This window comes from Panicum virgatum, chromosome 3N (assembly GCF_016808335.1).
Source record: "Panicum virgatum strain AP13 chromosome 3N, P.virgatum_v5, whole genome shotgun sequence".
Classification (NCBI taxonomy): Eukaryota; Viridiplantae; Streptophyta; class Magnoliopsida; order Poales; family Poaceae; genus Panicum; species Panicum virgatum.
Window position 1 is genome coordinate 7778821 of NC_053147.1, and position 21289 is coordinate 7800109.

Here is a 21289-nt window from a genome sequence, read left to right on the forward strand (position 1 = left end):
GAATCATGGCGATGCTTGCTCTTATTATCCTTGTCTCTTTTGTCCGGCTTGGGGCAATTTGGACGGATGTGGCCTTTTTCTCCACAATTGTAGCAAATTTTGTTCTTGACATCCATTGGTCGGAACATTCCTCTTTTTGAGTCAAAGTTAAAACCCTTCTTATTGATCTTGTTATTCAAGCGTGTGAACTTTCTCATCATGAGAGCAAGTTCTCCATCATCTTCAACATCCGATGAGCTTTCATGATGATCATCTTCTTCATTGCTTGAGCTTGATTCTTGCTTGATCATCTTGAGCTTGCGGGATTTGTTTGCCTTGGTCTTTAGAGCAATTGATTTGCTTGAAGTTGGCTCTTCGGACATACCAAGGATACTCATTTCATGAGCGCGAATTTCGCCCACAAGTTCTCCCACTTCCATTGTGTCAAGATTCTCCTTTTGAAGCATAGCATTGATGATGTTATACTTGGGCTTCGGGAGGAGCATGAGAATCTTGCGATTGATGGAGGCACTGCCAATTTTGGATATTTCAAGTGCATTAATGTCCTTGACAATGACATTCAAGCGAGAATACATATCATTGCAATTTTCATGAGGTAGCATTTTAAAGGAATCATACTTAGCTCTAAACAAGTGATATTTTTGCTCACGAACTTTAGTGGAGCCTTCATGTATTTCAATGAGCTCCTTCCAAATATCACTTGCTAAGTCCATGCCATTGACTCTAGCAAAGACTTCCTCACTAATGGCTTCGAAAATTGCATTTCTAGCCTTGGCATTCCATTTTAATTGTTCCGAGGTGGGAGTTCCGGTGAACCCGGTCTTTGTTGCCAACCACACCTCGGGGGCAATCGCATCAAGATATGCGGCCATGCGAACTTTCCAATAGGCAAAGTTCTTGCCCTCGAAGTGAGGAGGCGAACCACCCATCTTGGCCATAGCTCTAGGCGGTGAAGCCTAATGATCCAAATGAGCAACGAGGCTCTGATACCAATTGTATGTATCGATGGACCAAGAGGGGGGGTGAATTGGGCCTTTTTCAATTTCTAAAAAACAATAAAGCAACCTTAACCTATGCAAAGCTAGTAAGGCACCAATTCACCAACCAGATAACTAAGCTACCTACACAAGCTAAGAGAGATATAAAGAGAAGTAAAGCCTAGCAAGGTAGAGCTAAGTTATGATCTCTAAGTCAAGCACATGAATAAATTGCATGAAAGAAAATGCTTGAATAAAGAGAGTGGACAAGAGACGACCGGATTTTTTCCCGTGGTATCGATGTGTTGGCACACACCCCTAATCCACGCTGTGACACTCACAAAGAGTCTTGTCACCTCCCAAGTCACCGAGACGAGGGCGCTCACTAAGAGTCTCCGTTCACCATCCCGGCGTGGTGGAGATCAAGCCACGTACAATCTTCTTCTCCGGGCTCCCACAATCCTTGGCAAGCTCCGCGAGAAACACCTCGATCACCAAGATCGCCTAGGTGATGCCAATCAGCAAGAGTAACAAGCTAAGGCCTTCACTTGAGCAAGAACCGATCACCAAGAACGGATGCACACAAGCTTCTCTCTACTCAAGTCCTTAATCTTGCTTCTTGATTGATTGAATGAACAAATATGTGAATGATGAAGCTCAAGGTGGCTCTTGACTATAATATGAGTGTATGGATGTTGCCTGGTGTCAAGAGTGGCAAAATGACCCATTGGAGGGGTATATATAGGCAGCTCACACGAATAGAGCCGTTGGAGAAAATCTGCCAGAAAACTGCGTAGCGCCGGTTAATCCGACGTACCTCCAATAGTCATCGTCGGTTTAACCGATGAATGTAAACTGCCCCTTCTGAAAACTAGCCGTTACAACTTGGGCAGATTAACCGACGTATCATCGGTTTAACCGGTGAGTGTAGTTGTCCACTGATCAACAGAAAAACTAAGTCTCTGGACAACTGTACCGACGTTAACTCAAACCTATCGTCGGTTTAACCGGTGAGTACAACTTCTGAAGTCCTTGGAAAAACCATCTCACTGGTCAATTGCACCGACGTCCCATTTCAAACATCGTCGGTTTAACCGGTGTATAGAACTTGAAATACCCTGGAAAAACCAACTCTGGACTAATGCACCGACGTTAAATTCAAACACGTTGGTTTAACCAGTGTATTGACTTGTCCAGACTCTGCTGACTTCGTTTAACCGACGTATAGAAAATTGAGGTCGTCGGTTAAACCGGTGTATAGACTTTTTCTGATTTTGTCTTTTCTGATTTGAGTCTTGAATGAAATCCAAATATTCTTGAGATATGGTTTGAGAACCACTTATTTGAACTTTTAGAAACCTGAGTGACCATTGTGTGCATCCATTTTCAAATGACCATGTCCATGCTCAAGTTACTTAGCCTTAACCCCTCTTAATAGTGCGATCACTACAAAACTATAAAACCTATACTAACCTAAGTATCCTTCTCAACCTTATGACACTTAGGACTAGAAAGATCCTTAGTCTTGACATATAATTGAGTTGAATACCGAGGTCGCCTTTTTGAATAATGAAATTGAGGGGCCTCTTTTGACATATGACCAAATGAGCGATAATGATCTATTAAGCTGCACAAACTCATTAGTCACAATAATGGTTGTCATTAATTATCGAAACATACCTTGAGGGCCTAGATGCTTACACCTGGGTCTTATGAGTTTAAAGAATGAAAACGGACATTTCGTCCGCTCATATTTCTATATTTATCTCGTCTGTTTTTGTATTTACGGAAAAAACGGAAATGGGACGGAAAGCGAGAAGGGGTATATTCCGTCCGTATTTGCGGGATTCCGTCTTTAGCCGGGACAATCCCGTATTAGTCCCGTATTTATAAAATCCGAAAAAATGATAGACACACCATATATCCTCTCATGTTCTTCAAACTCAATACATGTTCCTCAACATTAATACATGTACTTCACTTAGGAAACAAGAAATATTGATCATATTTTTGAAAAATAGTTTGTGTAAAGGAGTGTCTATTGTTATATTCATGAAAAGAGCATGGTGATTAAATAATAATACATTCCGGTAGATTTTTCGGTTCCCGCCCGTTTCTGTAACTGTTATATCCCGTTTCCGCTCCCATACTCGGCTATTCCGCTCTCGCTCCCGTTTTTTGTAATAAAAAAATGGAAACGGAAATGGTTGAGGGGTTTTCCGTCCATTTTCATCCCTAGGCGCGCGACCCACCAGCGCCGTCGCCTGCTGCGCGCGCGACAGCGCCGAGCGGAGCACTGCCGCTGTGGCCACGGACGCCATCTCCACCCCCACCTCAGCCGACGACGCGGGCACGCGGCCTCCATCCTCCATCTCTGCCCGAGCTGCGCGCCAGGTATAGATGTCCAAATGGGCGGCCCGACCGCCCTAGCCCAGGCCCGGCTAAGCCAGACTAACTTCGTGCCGGGCCAGGCCCGTCACGATAATCCACCGGACAGGGCCGTGCTCGCCCATGGGCTGCAGCAACGCCCCAGGCACGGGACCATTACGTGTCGTGCCAGTCCGATTGGCACGGCCAGCCCAGCGAATCCCGCGTCAACGCAGGCTCGGTGGAGCAGGGAGGCGCCGCCGGGATCTGGTGGAGACGTGGAGCTGCCGGTGAGGTAGGTGCCCGTCGTCGGGATCTGGCCGAAGCGCCGGCCGCCAGGGTCTGTTGAAGGGAGTCGGCCACCGGAATCTGTGGAAGCGCCGGCCATCGGGGTCTATGGAGGAGCCGGCCGTCGGGATCTGTGGAGGGAAGGCTCGGCGGAGGGGAGGCAACCTCCGTGAGGGAGGGAGGCGGTGGCTCGGTCCACTGTTGGAGGGGAGCGGCCGAGCGGTGCCGGAGGTGGAGGATAGGAGGGGGAGCGGCACCTGTGGCGGTGGAGACTAGGAGAGGGAAGGCTTGGGCGGAGCCGCGGAGGGGAGGCAACCTCCGTGAGGTAGGGAGGCGGCGGCTTCAGTCCAGTGTGGGAGGGGAGCGGTCGAGGGGGGTGTCGGAGGTGGAGGAGAGGAGGGGGAGCGGCGCCGCCGCGCCGGAGGTGGAGATTTGGTGGAGAGGAGGGGGAGCGACACCGGCGGCGGCGGAGATCTGGAGGAGCTGATGGGGGAGCGGAGCGGCCGAGCGGCGGTTGAGGAAATGAGGAGGTGGGGGGAGGGGGGGTCAACAGAAGGGGTAGAGGGAGGGAGGTGCCCAAGTGGCGGAGGCTGCTGGGCTGAGCCGGGGGATTGTGGCCTTGGGCGATTACATTATGGGCTCTCGATTGTGGGGTAGGTGGGCTAACATCGGGCCAGCCTGCTAATTCCGTGTCGGAATGTGCCAGCCCACGGGCTGGGGTGACGGCCCAAGTCCGGGCACGATGGAGAGCAGGTTGGGTCGGACTTGGCCCGGGTCAAATTGGTCATGCTTGGGCCGGGCCAATGGACTGCATGGACAACTATAGCGCCAGGAGAGACCAGACGGGAGGCGATGGAGCTCGTGGTCACGCTCACCGCCTGTGCTGACTCCCTCGCCGCCCGCAACCATGACGCTACCAGCTACTACCTGGCGCGGCTAGGCGAGATGGCCTCTAGGGGGGCCCACGCCGATGCACCGCGGGGATGCACTTCGCCGAGGCGCTCGTGCTCCGCGTGGTGCGCACGTGGCCGCACCAGTTCGGCTGTTCCACGTCACCCCGCCGCGCGAGCTCACGACGGCGCCATGCCATGCCTGCTCCAGAGCCTCACCATGCACCATGTCCAAATATTTTATAAACACGTCGATTTGGTACGTGATGGTATATATCTGGAAAATGTGAAATTGTAATGGTACGGAAATAGTTACTCAAGAAATAGTGGTACTCTTCAGATATACAAAAATTATAATAACATGGATCCAATTAACTTTATTCTCAACTCCTATTTCTCAGTAACATATAGAATTCACATGTCATTACCTTAACTTTTTTCCTTTCTCTTACTTTTTTTTTAAATTCTTGCACCCACACTGCTCTCTCTGGGTCTGTTTAGATCCAAAATTTTTACACCAAAAATATCATATCGAATGTTTGGACATATGAATAAAGTACTAAATGAAGTCTATTTATAATTTTTTTGCACGGATGGGCTGTAAATCGCGAGACGAATCTAATGAGTCTACTTAATCCATGATTTGAAATAGTGATGCTACAATAACCATTTATTAATTATGGATTAATCATGAATTAATTACCATCATTAGATTCGTCTCGCGATATACAGCCCATCCGTGCAAAAAAATTTATAAATAAAATTCATTTAGTACTCTAAATTATCAACATTTTTTTCAAAATTTTTGGGCACGAGATCTAAACACGACCTCTATCTTCTTTCTCCCGCACGGCTCTCTTTCGCCACCAAGTTCACGTTTAGTTCCCAAAAATTTTCAAAATTCTCTGTCATATCGAATTGTCGGACATATGCATGGAGCATTAAATACAGTTGGAAAAAATAACTAACTACACAGTTCAACTGGAAATGACGAGATGAATCTTTTAAACCTAATTAGTTTATAATTGAATATTAATTATCAAGTAACAACGAAAATACTACAGTATCCGAATTCAAAAAATTTCTCAACATTCCCGCCGCCCCCCCCCCCCCCAAAAAAACCATCTTCTTCCCTCCCAGCCCCTTCTCTCTCTTTGTTCTTGGCCTCTAGCTCCACCAGATTCGACGAGCTACTTGGCTTCGAACTCGATTCGACGGTTCAGACGCCGTAGCCTAGCTCGATTCGGCAACAAGGTGACTGTTCCTCCCATCTCCCCCTTCCTTTTCCTCCTCTATTGGGCGAATCCGGTGGATTTGGTCCCGTTTCACCGGTGGGGGAGAAGAACGGCCAAGGGCGCCCACGGGTGGAGAAGACGCGGTGCCACGGTGGGCTGTCGGCTCACCTTGGAAACTCCTTGGGCGGGGTCGGAGAGGCGGCGAGGGCTGCCGGCGCGGCAAGGATGCGGCAACACCCGCGCTCGAGGCAGCGGCGCCGGCGTCCGTACGCAAGCGGGTGGGGAGGTGGGAGGGGAAACGGCGACAGCTGTCAAGTAGGGGCCTCCCTACCCACGGGAGAAGGTGCTGGGTGGGGGGATTTGGGTGCCCTGAGTAGGGATATTGCTGGAGTTGCTCTTATAGTCTTATTAGTCAATCTCCAATTAATGAACTAATTGAATCAAGTTAGCACCTTTAGCTCTGATTAGAACTGAGTAGCACAGTTAAGTTTGTAGCACAATTCCTTACTGAAGCTTGTGATGCGAGGTGCTGCAATTGCTGTGATTTTCCAACTGCCATCGAGTTGTGTAAATTGAGACCGAGGAGAATTTTCTAGTTAGTATGTGATATTATTTTTAGGTTCTGATATCGTTGTTTGTACTCGAAGTGCTCTCTCTCAACTATAGTGTTCATACTATCATGTCTACTTTAGCTAGATTTTTTTTATGAAAGGACTGATTGAAGGTTTTTATGTGTTAAGTAGATATGCCTCGCTATGACGATCGTTATGGGAACACACGCTTGTATGTTGGCAGACTGTCCTCCCGCACTCGTTCCCGTGACCTGGAATATCTTTTCAGCAAATATGGAAGGTAAGAAACATATTCACAAAGAGTTCTTGTGAAGTCCAGAGTATGTTACTTGTTATTATGATGGTAAAACACCATTTATGTCCTAGAGCTTAACATGAGCATTTGATTTTGACATGTTGTAATAAGCTAGCGTGGTTAAATATTTTGGTATACACCAGGCTATCATCTCTTAAATTGTAACTCTATAATCCTCCTGACATGGGGATGCAGGTGGTCTGGTGTCTAGAACTTAGACTACGCTAATAAGTGGGGTCCTTCCTATCCTTGTTCATATAGAATTAAAGATGATGAGGCTTCAGTGATACTAGGAGCATTCTCAGCGTTTTGTGGATGAGGCTATACAAGCCACTTTTTTTGTTTGGTATTCTCTGTTATTTCAGAAAGCACAAAGTAGATGTTTGACCTCCTGGCCTTGTGTGTTTGACTTGAATGATTTTGTTGAAGGTTTTTCGGTTTTTTACACCTGGGAGGTCTGTGGTGGAAGGGTGCCCTTGGTGGAATTGGTGGCCATAGTTCCAATATTTGTGGAGGACTTTGGTGAAGGGCGCCCTTGGTGTAATCTTATTGACTGTTGTAGTGGAAGTTGCAACTTGCTGATGCATTTGAGTAATTGACTCATGACGGCTTATTGTTTGTGGCAACCATTTGCGCAGAATACGAGAAGTGGAGTTGAAGCGCGACTATGCATTTATTGTACGTGAATTTTGCTGCCCCCATTTTGATTCTGAATAATTCACCTTTTCTTAGTGTTGGTTCACACATGCTCTGGGAATTGTAAAAAAATACTTTTCATATGTGGCATCTCCTTTTTTTTTTTGCCTCTTCTCTTTGCTAAACAGGAATTCAGCGATCCTCGTGATGCTGATGATGCACAATACAACCTAGATGGCAGGGAAGTTGATGGGAGCCGCATCATCGTTGAGTTTGCTAAAGGGGTAAGTTTTTGGCTAGTTATCCAATTTCTGAATGATTACAATATATTTTTTTTCAAGCTTCTGATTTAATGAGCATGTGCTTTGAGATTGAACGCATGGTCTTTCAAACATCTGTGACTTCAGGTTCCTCGTGGTTCTGGTGGCTCACGTGAGTACATGGGAAGAGGGCCTCCACCAGGGACGGGTCGTTGTTTTAACTGTGGAATTGATGGTCACTGGGCGAAGGGACTGCAAGGCTGGTGACTGGAAGAACAAATGCTACCGTTGTGGAGAAAGGGGCCACATAGAAAGAAATTGCCAGAACAGTCCACGGAATCTTAGGTGTTTATTGATAACATTCTTCAGCTCCATTCCACTGCTATCAGACATTTCAATTGCTGCTTATTGTTGTATGCTTTTACTCAAGAGTCTGCTTGTTAAACATGTTTCAGGCGTGAGAGAAGTTATTCACGGTCACCATCTCCACGCCGTGAACGGGGGCGCAGCCAGAGCTACAGCAGAAGCCGTAGCTATATGTATGCAGACGAAACCCCTATGGATTATTTTTCTGAGCTATCCATGTTATTGTTTATCTTGTGTATCTGGTTTTGCCATCCGTCCTTTTCTAACGGGTCCTTGTATTACGTCCAGCCGTTCTAGATCCCCATCTGGATCTCCCAGGGGTGGACGCCGAGACCGTGATGAGAGGAGATCAAGGAGTCTTAGCTACAGCAGGAGCCCCAGGCGTTCTGCTTCACCAAGTGCAAAGGAAAAGGAGCGCAGCCCCACACCTAACGGCAGTAGGAGCCCAAGGAGTCCCGAGCCCAAGGGATCAGGTGAGCCCTCCACCAAAGGACAATGGTGAACGCAATGGCTCAGACCGTGGTGACAGCCCTGCGAAGAGGGAGAACAGCAGGAGCAGGAGCAGGAGCCGTAGCCCATCTGATGGCTACCGTAGCCCTGCAGCCAATGGGCGCAGCCCGAGCCCTAGAGATGACCGGAGCCCTAGTCCCAAAGGCAATGCTGGTGATGATGATGACCGTGGTTCACCAAGAGGAAGCCAGTCCCCCTGAAAAGTTACATTTTCAGCTTTAAGACAGAAAGAACTGTATTTGCCACCCATTTTCTCGACGACTTATGGTTTTGTGAGCTAGAATCTTATGCAAGGATCTGTTGCCCTCGGGCTATCTCCGGTTTGTAACGTTGATATTTGAACTTCTTAGACTGGTTAATTTGGATATTCGTCAGATAATTTGCCCTCGTGGCAGCCTTATATTGCAGTTGAAGGCTTGAAGTGAAGAGAGCTTGCGGTCCATGCATTGGTCCAGTTGCCAGCTTCACCGCAATTATCTTCTGCTGTGATGTGGTGCACGCACGGCTTCGATCCGTACACACGAACCACACATGGCTGCGGTTTTCTGAATTGAAGAACTTGTCTTTCATCCGGTATGCTACATTTGCAAGCTTCCACGCATCATATTTTTCTTTCAGGCAACCGGCCCCACTAATTCGAAAAGTTCCGTCGGCAAGATGCACAGGATTGGTTAGTAATTGGTTAGTAGCAAAACTTGCAAAAGTAAAATGTTTCTGCCGTGTTTCCTATTCTTTTCTCACCAAAAACTTTGCGCACCCGTTCACGTACCCCGTCCGTCAATCATGGGGGCATTTAACTTTTTATCAATATACCGAATGACATCTATTTAGATAGCATCCTTACAAATAACGATACATATTTAGTATTGGAGAGAGAAAATCAATACGTTTTTACCACATTTGCTCACGTGGCATGCCAGATCTCACTCCACGCTGAATCCGAGTCAGCACAACCATAGCAAATGACCGCCAATGCTCTTGGCTTCTTTCTTCCCCACCCCGTGCAGCCCGGTTCTCCTCTACTCCGCGACGCCCTCCACCCGCAACGCCGCCGCGACCCCGAGCGTCAGCTCGGCGAGGCGTGGGCACGCGGTGACCAGGGGCACCGCGCGTCAGGTACAGCGCGTCGTTGCTATCATCCGCGTTGAGTTCGGGTCTTCGGATGGTAGCAGCGCATACTCGTGCCCTCAGACGGATCAGCCGTCGAGGCGGAGCTCGACCTGCAGCGCGTCGCCGGCCCCATGCTAAAGACACAGTTACAACGTTTTAGCACCAAGCTTAATTAACAAGTTGCTGACTCTGATTCAATGTTCTAACCGACAATTCCCACGGCGAGGAGATCAAAGGCAAGATTTTGCAGATGGACTTGTGAGCAATCCAAGCCAACCTGGGGCGCCTTGTCGATGAGCTCCTGTATGTAATTTCCCCGAAGCAGGCCTGCGTCGTAGATGCTGCCGATGACAGGCACCGACTTGGTCTTGCTAACCGCCACCACGCGCACGGACCCCGGCGGCGGTAGCGCGTAAGGCGGTGTTTGTTTTCTGGATCTTTTCCATAAGTCCCTGGTGTAAGGATCGATGGACCAAGAGGGGGGGGTGAATTGGGCCTTTTTCAATTTCTAAAACACAATAAAGCAACCTTAACCTATGCAAAGCTAGTAAGGCACCAATTCACCAACCGGATAACTAAGCTACCTACACAAGCTAAGAGAGATATAAAGAGAAGTAAAGCCTAGCAAGGTAGAGCTAAGTTATGATCTCTAAGTCAAGCACATGAATAAATTGCATGAAAGAAAATGCTTGAATAAAGAGAGTGGACAAGAGACGACCGGATTTTTTCCCGTGGTATCGATGTGTTGGCACACACCCCTAATCCACGCTGTGACACTCACAAAGAGTCTTGTCACCTCCCAAGTCACCGAGACGAGGGCGCTCACTAAGAGTCTCCGTTCACCATCCCGGCGTGGTGGAGATCAAGCCACGTACAATCTTCTTCTCCGGGCTCCCACAATCCTTGGCAAGCTCCGCGAGAAACACCTCGATCACCAAGATCGCCTAGGTGATGCCAATCAGCAAGAGTAACAAGCTAAGGCCTTCACTTGAGCAAGAACCGATCACCAAGAACGGATGCACACAAGCTTCTCTCTACTCAAGTCCTTAATCTTGCTTCTTGATTGATTGAATGAACAAATATGTGAATGATGAAGCTCAAGGTGGCTCTTGACTATAATATGAGTGTATGGATGTTGCCTGGTGTCAAGAGTGGCAAAATGACCCATTGGAGGGGTATATATAGGCAGCTCACACGAATAGAGCCGTTGGAGAAAATCTGCCAGAAAACTGCGTAGCGCCGGTTAATCCGACGTACCTCCAATAGTCATCGTCGGTTTAACCGATGAATGTAAACTGCCCCTTCTGAAAACTAGCCGTTACAACTTGGGCAGATTAACCGACGTATCATCGGTTTAACCGGTGAGTGTAGTTGTCCACTGATCAACAGAAAAACTAAGTCTCTGGACAACTGTACCGACGTTAACTCAAACCTATCGTCGGTTTAACCGGTGAGTACAACTTCTGAAGTCCTTGGAAAAACCATCTCACTGGTCAATTGCACCGACGTCCCATTTCAAACATCGTCGGTTTAACCGGTGTATAGAACTTGAAATACCCTGGAAAAACCAACTCTGGACTAATGCACCGACGTTAAATTCAAACACAGTCGGTTTAACCGGTGTATTGACTTGTCCAGACTCTGCTGACTTCGTTTAACCGATGTATAGAAAATTGAGGTCGTCGGTTAAACCGGTGTATAGACTTTTTCTGATTTTGTCTTTTCTGATTTGAGTCTTGAATGAAATCCAAATATTCTTGAGATATAGTTTGAGAACCACTTATTTGAACTTCTAGAAACCTGAGTGACCATTGTGTGCATCCATTTTCAAATGACCATGTCCATGCTCAAGTTACTTAGCCTTAACCCCTCTTAATAGTGCGATCACTACAAAACTATAAAACCTATACTAACCTAAGTGTCCTTCTCAACCTTATGACACTTAGGACTAGAAAGATCCTTAGTCTTGACATATAATTGAGTTGAATACCGAGATCGCCTTTTTGAATAATGAAATTGAGGGGCCTCTTTTGACATATGACCAAATGAGCGATAATGATCTATTAAGCTGCACAAACTCATTAGTCATAATAATGGTTGTCATTAATCACCGAAACATACCTTGAGGGCCTAGATGCTTACAGTCTCCCCCTTTTTGGTGATTGATGACAACACAAACATAAATAACGAGAGAGCGAGAAAGATAAAGCAAGATAAACACAAGCAAACTCGAAAAGGACCAAAGAGCTCAACGGCTCAAACGAAATCCATAGATATGTCTCAAAGCACGGCATACTCAAGCGACAAATGTACATATCCATGAACTAACACCAAATGAGATACAAAGAATCAAAGTCCTGATAACTACGAGCTCTCTCTAGCTCTACCCTCCCCCTAACTCTGTGGCTCCCCCTAACACCTCTCCCCCTTTGGCATCAAGGCACCAAAAGGCGAGCTACGGGTCGTGCTGTCGTGGTACGGCGAGGAAGCGGTCCGGGTCGTCGTCGTCGTCGTCGGAAGGAGAACCCTCACCCTCGGTGACAGACGGAAGCTGCTGGTCTGGGTCTGAGCTCACTGGGGGAGTGACTGTCGTGGAGGCTCTCGTGCTGGCACTGCCTGGTAGAGGATCCGTAGAAGTCGTAACCGGGCCAGCAAAAGAAGTATCAACATCTGAAGAAGTGACCGCTGAGGCTGCCGGCTGCGTCGACTGTGGAAGCAGGGACTCCTCTACTGCTCCTCCCCCTGAAGGTGCTGCCTGAAGTGAGGTAGGGAGGGCGACCGACTGAACCGCTGACGGTGAGTCCTGAAAGAGTGTGGTCGCGGGCAGTGGTGAAAAGAGCGGACGACCGGCAGACCCAAAGAGTGCGGACATCGAGAACGTGGTCTCCGGTGTCGCTGTAGTAGCTGGAGCTGCAGTAGGGGCTGGAGGAGGAGGAGCTGGTGTGACTGCAAGCTGAGGTGCTCCAACACCCTGAAGTCCGGGCTGCTGCTGCTGTGGGGCGAGTCCGGTGTGAGAGTAAAGCTGGGAGATCATCCCGAACATCGCCATCATGCCCTGCTGCATCTGCTGGAACTGAGCGTCTGTCCTCTGTGAAACTCTGTCAATGAGGCCGACAAAACGCTCCTCTGTCGCTGCACGCTCTCGGGCTGCCTCTCTCTGAATAGCCGCAATCTGAGCCTCATGGGCTCTCCTGGCCTCCTCCTGAGCAAGTCGGTCCTCCCTCTGCTGAGTCATGAGCTGTTGTAGTAGTGCAGTGAGCTCGGACGGCTGAAGTCACCTAGGACTCAGAGACTGTAGCAGCTGCTGAAGTCGGAGGAGCTGGCTCTCTGGACCCTCCTGCCTCGTGGTCGTGACTGGCTGGGGCAGCTGGAGGAAAGTACTCTACGTCCTCGGAGGAGTCTGACTCAAGCTCAGACCAGTGAATCTCATCATCTCCCCCGGGAAGCTGTGCCTCCGCTGCCAGGAGTGCCTCATCCTCCTCTGCCACTCGTGCCTGTACCTCCGGTGACAGTCGAGCCATCGCAGCTCTATCTGCGTGTCTGCCCCTCCTCCTGTCCTGTGGAGCTGTGGGTCGGTAGACAGGGAACCTGGGAGCCTCGTCGTGACGGTAAGGGGCGCTGATGGGTGACTCTGCTGGCACTATCATAGAGCATATGTAACTGATCCAGTGCCCATAAGGAAACTGTCGCACCACACCCATCCCATCAGTGATCACATCCTCGATCTCAGCCAGAATAAAGTCAACTATATCAAATGGCTCGTGAGTGAGGATGTGTAGGAGCAAGAGCTGCTGCAAACCTGTGAACCCCTCTGGGTAGCCACTCCTCGGTAACAGAGTCCTCCGGAGTGCCATGTGAACAGCGTATGCCTCTGGAGTCAGCAAGCTCGGCACTCTGGCGTAAGAGGCTGGGAACGGCTGGCGGAAGCACTGAGAGATCGCCTCGTGAGAAGGAGCAATCCCGCCAACCATCGCCCTGCGGGGTGGATCTGAGTCCCCGTAAACCCTCTCGTGCAGCGAGACGTCGACCAGGTCAACTCCAAGTATACCAGCAATGGTCGCCCTCGACAAACCAAAAACCTGCCCTCCAAACATGATGTGCACGGCTCTGCGCTCGGGAGCTATCCATGCTGTGGCGTAGAACACTCTGACCCAGTCCTCGATATAACGATTCTGCTCCATCTCTAGCAGCCTGGGCAGTCCTCTGAAGTGAGCGAAGTGTGCTCTCACGTCTGCTCCCCCTGCGGCTGTCCTCAGTGAGACCCAGTCAAGAACCCTGTGCGGGAAGATCCGGTGGCCCCTCCGCTGGAAAGTCTCGTAGAAGCTGGCCTGTAGCAGAGTCCAGAACCTCCTGTCGACTCTGCTGTCTCGGGTCACTGGGAACCAGACCTCCTCCTCAACATTCCACCTGAGCCTCTTGACCTTGGCCGCATTGGCTCGGGTCAAGTTCTGGAGCATCACACCTGGCTCCAGACGCACAACAGTGTCCATACGGAACACTGCGCGATCGGCCTCTAGGGCCTCGGCTCTGCGAGCTGCTGCTGCTGCTGCTGCGGACCTGCGGGGCTCCTGTGGCTGGTGTCCTCCCCGAGTCCTCGGTCCAGTGCGATGCTCTGTCGCTGGCGGGGAACCTCCCTCAGACGACTGCTGTGGAGAACTCTGTTCCTCTGACTGTGCTGCCTCTGAGTCAGAACCATCTGAATCTGTCGCTGCTGCTGCTGCTGTCGCGGCTCTGGTGGCCCTGGCACCTCTGACTCTACCCATACCCCTGCCTCTGCCTCTGGGGTCCTCCCTGATCTCAAACGGACGAGCACGGCCTGATGCCTGCTCCTCGGCGGCCTTGGCCACCATCTCGGCCCTCTCGGCCTCCTTCTCTGCGCGAGTCCACTTGCGGACTGGCTTCTCGACCACGACCTCCTTCCCCTTCCTCTTTTCGTGACCCATCTTGACTGACGGTGTGCGGAACACGAACGCGGCGCGAAAGTAGCAGCTCAGGCAAATCGTCGAGCACCTGGCGAGCACTTGGTGAGAAGGCGCTGTGATTGCGGCTGCGGCGTGGGATGCTGATGCGTGGGCGATACGTGGTGCAGGAGTAGCAGTGGTGGCAGCGCACAGGCGGCGCGGGCGGCGCTGGTCGGCACTGCCGGCGCAGGCGGCGGTGGTGCACGGGCGGTGCTGGAGTGGAGCGGTGCGGTCGCGTGCGGGCAGAGTCCGAGCGGCGGTGGCATAAGCTGCGCGTGGGTCGGTGACGGCGGCGTGCAGGCGAGTGCGGGAGTGGCGGCGGCTGCGTAGGCAAGCGGCGGCGCGAGATCGAGGGCAAGCGGCGGCGGCTTGAGTCGGGCGAAACAGAGAGGAAGAAAGCTGGTGTCCGCGGGCAAAACACATCTATGACAGGTGGGACCCGCGATTTTCTTTAACACCGGTTGATCCGACGCATAGGGTTTGAACGTCGGTTGATTGCGTCGGTGTAGTTTACCCGAGACTCCACCAGATCTGCATCTGAGCGCCGGTTGATCCGACGATATAAATTTGTACTCGTCGGTTGATTGCTGCTAACACCGTTTGATTGACAGGTCAAAACTAGGTTACGTTAACCGGTTGATCCGATGCTGTCACTTTTGTATACGCCGGTTGAACGCCTGAAACTTGACTGAGCTGAGACACAACTTAGTAACGCCGGTTAAACCGATGGGTAAAGATCCATTGAACGTCGGTTTAACCGGTGAAGCCAAAAACTCCTCACTCAGCTCACTCTTCTATGCTTAGTCCAATAAACTTATAAAACTCAAATAAACTCAAGTTAATGGACTTGCATAGGCAACTTTACCCCTCAAAATAAATAGGATAGCACACTTGCTTAAATAAATTTCTTTTTAAACACAAGAAAAATCCGCAAGAGAGACAAAGCGCCAAATAAAATGTATGAGCCATGTCATAGGAATATTGAAGATAGAAAGCTTCAAATTCATCATGACATTGCTCACTAGGCAATAACGCACCTAACACTCTGCTCTTTTCACTTTTCATGAATTAAGATCTTGTATATGAAACAAGTCTCATTTTCATCAAGTGATCTCCTTTGTGACCCTTACGCATGCAATGATAATGCAAACTACAACCACATGCGAAAGTAAAGTAAACATGAAATGCACATCTAAATGACAAGAAATGCATAACAAGAAATTAAGATCTACTTGTCAAGTTTGAACCCACGGGAAGCTTCTTCATGATGAGCCTTTCTTCAAGCCTAGAGGAAAACAAGTGGACCACCACCTCTAACTAAACCCTCGCTCATCACTATCTTACCATGGTTAGACAAGTGTCCTATATGTATGCATTTTCCTATATGACATGGCAACTTACATGACGTTTGCCGCATCTAGCACATTAAGCTCATTCCTTAGCCTAACAAAAGTACTCTCATCTAAAGGTTTTGTGAAAATATCCGCCAATTACTCATCGGATCTCACACCTTGAAGAGATATGTCTCCTTTGGCTTCGTGATCACGCAAGAAGTGATGGCGAATATCAATGTGCTTTGTGCGAGAGTGTTGAACCGGATTCTTGGCGATTTTTACGGCACTTTCATTGTCACAAAGGAGTGGGATCCTATCTAGTTTCACACCAAAGTCCAAAAGGGTTTGCTTCATATATAGGATTTGGGCACAACATGCACCGGCCGCTATATATTCCGCTTCCGCGGTGGACAAAGCCACGGAATTTTGCTTCTTACTCGACCAAGAAACTAGAGAACGCCCAAGCAGGTGGCAACCCCCGGAGGTACTCTTGCGATCCACACGGCTTCCGGCAAAGTCCGAATCCGAGTATCCCAAGAGATCTAAGCTAGCGTCTTTGGGGTACCACAAGCCTATGCTAGGGGTGTGCTTGAGATACCGAAGAATCCTATTCACAGCTGAAAGGTGTGATTCCTTTGGGTTAGCTTGAAAGCGGGCACACAAGCACACACTAAACATTATATCGGGCCTAGATGCGGTAAGGTAAAGCAAAGACCCTATCATAGAACGATAGAGGGATTGATCAATCGGTTTACCGTCCACATCCAAGTCGAGATGCCCATTAGTTGCCATGAGTGTCTTGATTGGCTTGCACTCATCCATCTTGAACTTCTTCAAGATATCTTTAGTATACTTTTCTTGATGGATGAATGTCCCTTCCTTCATTTGTTTGACTTGAAAACCAAGGAAGAAGGTCAATTCGCCAATCATGGACATCTCGAATTCCCTAGACATCATGGTAGCAAACTCATGGCTTAGTAAATCATTAGTTGAGCCAAAGATAATATCGTCAACATAAATTTCACAAATGAAAAGATCCCCGTTGACGTCTTTTGTGAACAACGTGGTGTCCACCCTCCCGATCTTGAAGCCTTGCATGATTAGGAAGTCACGAAGCCTCTCATACCAAGCCCTTGGAGCTTGTTTGAGCCCATAGAGTGCCTTGTGCAACCTATAAACATGGTTAGGATTCCTCGGATCTTCAAACCCGGGAGGTTGCTCAACATAAACAAGTTCGTTAATAACGCCATTTAAGAATGCACTTTTCACATCCATTTGATACAACTTAATGTCATGATGTGAAGAGTAAGCAAGAAGGATACGGATAGCTTCAAGTCTTGCGACCGGAGCAAAAGTTTCACCAAAATCCAAACCTTCAACTTGAGAAAACCCTTTTGCCACAAGTCTTGCTTTGTTGCGTATCACCACCCCATGTTCATCTTGCTTGTTTCGAAAGACCCACTTTGTGCCGATGATATTCGTGTCTTTCGGAGGAGCTTCAAGGACCCAAACTTCATTGCGGGTGAAGTTGTTCAATTCTTCTTGCATAGCCATCACCCAATCCGAGTCCTCAAGTGCTTCCTCTATGCTAGTGGGTTCAATACAAGAAACAAACGAGTGATGTTCGCAAAATGAAGCATGCTTAGAGCGAGTTCTTACTCGTTTGGAAGGACTACCAATGATTTGTCCAATTGGATGATCCTTGGAGATGCGACCATGCTTCACTAGCGGTACTTGCGTGGATGCTTGTTGGGGTGGATCATGGGTGACTTGTGCTTGTGGTGGAACATTTTGCTCTTCTTGTTCTTGGACTTGGGGTGTTGGCGTTGGCACATTTTCTTGAGGTAGTGGATCATCTTTTTCTTGATGTTCATCCACTTGGGGTGCCGTGGAGATGCTTGGTGTAGATGAGGAAGGTCCTCCCCCTTGATCATTGCCTTCATGCACCTCTTCCGGCTTGATATCCCCAATGGACATATTCTTCAAAGCTTCATCAATCTCTTCATCACCTACATTTTCATAGCCAACAACCTCCTCTTGGGAGCCATTAGATTCATCAAACTCCACATCACATGTTTCTTCAACTAACCCGGAGGTTTGATTGAATACTCTATATGCTTTGGAGTTTGATGCATAACCAAGAAAGAAACCTTCATCATATCTACTCTCAAACTTACCGAGCCTTTTCTTCTTATAGGTGAAATATTTGCAACCAAAGACTCGAAAGTAGGATATATTTGGTTTCTTCCCGGTGATGAGCTCATATGGAGTTTTCTTGAGGAGTCGGTGGGGATATACTCGGTTGGATGCATGACACGCCGTGTTGATTGCTTCCGCCCAAAACTTCTCGAACGTGCCATAATCATCCAACATTGCTCTTGCTAGGGTGATGAGTGTCTTGTTCTTTCTTTCAACCACTCCATTTTGTTGAGGCGTGTAGGTAGCGGAGAACTCATGCTTAATGCCCTCTTCATCGCACCATTCTTCAATCTTCATATTTTTGAACTCGGTGCCGTTGTCACTCCGGATCTTTACAATTGGGGAGTTGTACTCCCTTTGAGCTCTTCTTGCAAATGTCTTGAAGATTTCCGGAGTTTCACACTTATCGCCTAGAAACATAACCCAAGTGTAACATGAAAAATCATCAACAATTACTAGGCAATAGAGGTTACCACCAATGCTCTTGTATGTAGTTGGACCAAAGAGATCCATGTGTAGAAGCTCGAGCGGCTTGGAGGTAGACAACATCGTCTTGATGGGATGATGTGTTGCAACTTGCTTTCCGGCTTGACATGCTTTACATAGCTTGTTCTTGTCAAACGTGACATCCTTCAAGCCGGTGATCGTCCCTCTCTTGTGGGCTTTCTTGAGGTTGCTCATACCAATATGAGCAATTCTTATATGCCAAAGCCATCCAAGAGAAGACTTGGTGAAGAGGCATGTCATGGTGCTTGTTTGCTTTGAAGAGAAATCCACCAAGTAAATGTTGCCATGCCTAAACCCCGTGAATACCAATGACTTGTCTTTTTCATGAGTTACTACAACACCATTCTTGTCAAAGGCACACGTTAGTCCAAGATCACACAATTGAGCAATTGAAATAAGATTAAAACTTAGTGCTTCTACAAACAAAACATTAGAAATAGATAAATCTTTAGAAATTGCTATTCTACCCAAATCTAAAACTTTTCCCCTTGAATTATCACCATAGGTGACTTGTTCATGATCTCCGGGGTCTTCAAGAGTGGTGAACATGCTATCATTGCCGGTCATGTGTTGAGAGCAACCGCTACCAAGTACCCAATGTTTTCCACCGGCTTTGTAGTTCACCTACACACATGAGAATTCACTTTTGAGTTTTAGGAACCCAAACAAGCTTTGGGCCTTGCACATGTGTGACAAGAGCTTTTGGGACCCAAAGTTGCTTGGGGAGCTTCTTCTTTGACTCCTTAGTGAGTTTGCCAATGAATTTGGCCTTCACCTTGCCCTTCACTTTACTCAAGAGAAAATGGTTATTTTGAAACATTGATGAGTAATTCTTGGGTAAATTAGGAAGAGGACGTGATGGTAAAGTGCACTCCCTAATGTGGTGCCCGGTGACTTGGCAATGTTGGCAATATGAACCAACTTCCTTGATGAAGCTAATCTTGATCTCCGGAGAAGGAGTAGTAGCTATGTTTGGCTCCGGAAATGAACCAAGACCTCTCTTACCATAGTCACGGGCATTGTTGAAGAGAATCTCCTTGTGGATGTATTCTCCTCTTGAGAGCTTCTCCACACTACTCTTGAGGCTTGCAACTTGATCCATCAATTCCTTTTCCCTAGAAGGTGCAAGCTCTGGCAAAGCATTAGTAGCATTTGCATTAATGAGTAGGTCATCACATGAAGTAGAAGTATTGACCTTCTCAATAGTTTCATGAGCAAAGTTCTCAAGACTTGGGTCAATTGCTTCATAGGCAAATTCAAGTTCTAGATACTTGTGAGCCAACTCCCTATGCTCTTGTTTAAGCTTTTTGTGGCTCTCTTCAACTTGCTTAGCAAGTACAAGTGACTCATTGTGCTTTTTGAGCAAGTCATTGTACTTGCCAAGCAAATCGGAGTGGGCAAGCTCTAACTTGGTACGAGTGCTCTCAAGAACCTTGACTTTGCCCTTTTCCCTCTTGATGACGGATGTATACTCATTAATGAGGTTAGCAAACTCATTAGGGTCAAGCTCATTATCACTATCATCTTCACTCTCACATACCTTAGAGTTACCTTTGGCCATGAGGCACATTGGAGGTGGAGGTAGCGATGGTTCTTTATTTGTGAGGGCGATGGTGACGATATCTTCTTCCTCATCACTTGACTCTTCACTTGATGAGACATCGGTCACCCATTCTTGTTTTTCTACCAAGAAACTTCTCTTGGTGTTGCCCTTTTTCTTTGGGAAGAGCTTGGTCTTCTTGTCATGGCTCTTTTTCTTCCCAAATTTCTTGTTTTTGTTCTTCCTTTCTTCTTTTTCATCATCGCTTGAATCATGGCGATGCTTGCTCTTATTATCCTTGTCTCTTTTGTCCGGCTTGGGGCAATTTGGACGGATGTGGCCTTTTTCTCCACAATTGTAGCAAATTTTGTTCTTGACATCCATTGGTCGGAACATTTTATTCATATGTCCAAATATTCGATATGATATTTTTTGGTGTAAAAATTTTGGATCTAAACAGACCCAGAGAGAGCAGTGTGGGTGCAAGAATTTAAAAAAAAAGTAAGAGAAAGGAAAAAAATTAAGGTAATGACATGTGAATTCTATATGTTACTGAGAAATAGGAGTTGAGAATAAAGTTAATTGGATCCATGTTATTATAATTTTTGTATATCTGAAGAGTACCACTATTTCTTGAGTAACTATTTCCGTACCATTACAATTTCACATTTTCCAGATATATACCATCACGTACCAAATCGACGTGTTTATAAAATATTTGGATATGGTGCATGGTGAGGCTCTGGAGCAGGCATGGCATGGCGCCGTCGTGAGCTCGCGCGGCGGGGTGACGTGGAACAGCCGAACTGGTGCGGCCACGTGCGCACCACGCGGAGCACGAGCGCCTCGGCGAAGTGCATCCCCGCGGTGCATCGGCGTGGGCCCCCCTAGAGGCCATCTCGCCTAGCCGCGCCAGGTAGTAGCTAGTAGCGTCATGGTTGCGGGCGGCGAGGGAGTCAGCACAGGCGGTGAGTGTGACCACGAGCTCCATCGCCTCCCGTCTGGTCTCTCCTGGCGCTATAGTTGTCCATGCAGTCCATTGGCCCGGCCCAAGCATGACCAATTTGACCCAGGCCAAGTCCGACCTAACCTGCTCTCCATCGTGCCCGGACTTGGGCCGTCACCCCAGCCCGTGGGCTGGCACATTCCGACACGGAATTAGCAGGCTGGCCTGATGTTAGCCCACCTACCCCACAATCGAGAGCCCATAATGTAATCGCCCAAGGCCACAATCCCCCGGCT

The 21289-nt window shown here is 48.2% G+C and overlaps 1 pseudogene across 1 annotated transcript; it reads left to right on the forward strand.

The window, feature by feature from the left end:
* Positions 1-5618: 5618 nt before the first annotated feature.
* LOC120664072 lies at positions 5619-8822 on the forward strand (annotated as a pseudogene). Its single transcript, XR_005670708.1, has 7 exons — positions 5619-5776; positions 6498-6609; positions 7263-7302; positions 7449-7544; positions 7668-7865; positions 7976-8059; positions 8175-8822. The product of XR_005670708.1 is annotated as a serine/arginine-rich splicing factor RS2Z33-like (transcript).
* Positions 8823-21289: the final 12467 nt, after the last annotated feature.